Here is a 1,495-nt window from a genome sequence, read left to right as displayed (position 1 = left end):
TTTGATGTTGGATGGTGGATACCTTGCTGTTTTAACTTTTTTCTTGCTTTGGGACCCTAGGCTTGGCCTAGTGATCTAGTTGCTAATGTTTGCTTGGTTTTTCAGGATCAAAAGCATAATGTACATGGAGAATGATACAAGTTGATTTTAATTGATGTTGTGGATGTTTGTACACTAACATAACATTGTTTTGTAGGTGTTGGAGCTTGGGCTTAAGCCTTGAGCTTGCTTTGTGTTGTATTGTTTAAACTGGTTAACTGTTTGTTGTTTACAGTTTGTCTGCTTGAGTACTGACTGAGTTTGATTGTTTCCAGGTACTTTAGTTGCTCAGTTCCTTGTGAACTATTGCTTTGCTTTGCTTTGCTTAAGCAACTTGCATAGAGGTATAACCTTCTTACTTCATGTAGTCTGGAGACCCGGCTGTTACCGGGCCGGGCAAATTGTCTGAAGTCCTCCTTAAGAGGCAATGCTTGTGTATGTTTATTTTTAAGCCAAGCAGGAAAAGCCCTTCAAGTAAGGCAATTGGTGGAAGGTAGGGACAAGCAACCTGTCCCCCACTATTCAGTGAGTCTTCTCCTTGCTCCCATTACATGGTTGTAGCATTGAGATCAAAAGCCCAAGATCTTGTGCAGTGCACATTGTGTCAGAGTCATCGAGTATATAAGGGTTCCCCTATTCTGGACCCATGCTCATTTGTCAGACGCTCTCCCTGGTTAGGGATATGAGCTGTGAGGTCTGATCCTCACTTCATCCTTTCATCTGCTTCACCTTAGCCTCGTAATGGCAAGGTTAAGAGCAAACACAGCCTGTACAGACGATTGCTTAGGCAGTCAAACCTATTGTGTGAGCCCCTTGTTTGGCTATAGTGCGTGTTATGTGGATATCTGATTGACATGCTTGTTTGAGATACCTGTTCTCATTTGATGATATATGATTGTATGCTTGTGTGCTAGCTTCTTTCCTGGTTAGGTTAGTTTGCTTATGCAAGTAGGATAGAAAACCAAACTTAGGGTTAACGATGCATGACAACATTAGGCTCGAGTCTCAGCTCCCTAGTTGTGTATCTTTCCCCGGTTTCTGGTTAGCAATTTAGTCCCTTTCAAGGGGAACTACATCGCCCTGATCCTTGTTCCAGACAAGGTATGTAGGCAGGTGGTCGTGCGAGACCACTCCGGGCAACCTTTTTCTTTTTTGCGTGCGTTAACTTGTAATCTGATTGTGTTTGGCTCGGATGCCGACGTAAGTCCAGTAATTGGCTGTCGGGCTCCACGTTTGCCCTTTCGAGTATGTTTTGGTTCGGATGCCGACGTAATTCCATCAAGTGGTTGTCGGGCTCCATGTTTGCCACCCTTGTTTGTTTTTGTTGTTTTGTGTTGTTTGGCGTGCGTAAGCCGAACTACAGTGGCTCTGATTCTTGTTCCAGACAAGATATGTAGGCATAAGGTGCGATACCTTATCGAGCCCTTTCTTCTTAACCCCACCTGCGTTCCCTGTG

The sequence above is a fragment of the Lathyrus oleraceus genome, chromosome 4 (genome assembly GCF_024323335.1).
Source record: "Lathyrus oleraceus cultivar Zhongwan6 chromosome 4, CAAS_Psat_ZW6_1.0, whole genome shotgun sequence".
NCBI classification, from domain to species: domain Eukaryota; kingdom Viridiplantae; phylum Streptophyta; class Magnoliopsida; order Fabales; family Fabaceae; genus Lathyrus; species Lathyrus oleraceus.
This window is presented reverse-complemented; position numbering follows the sequence as displayed.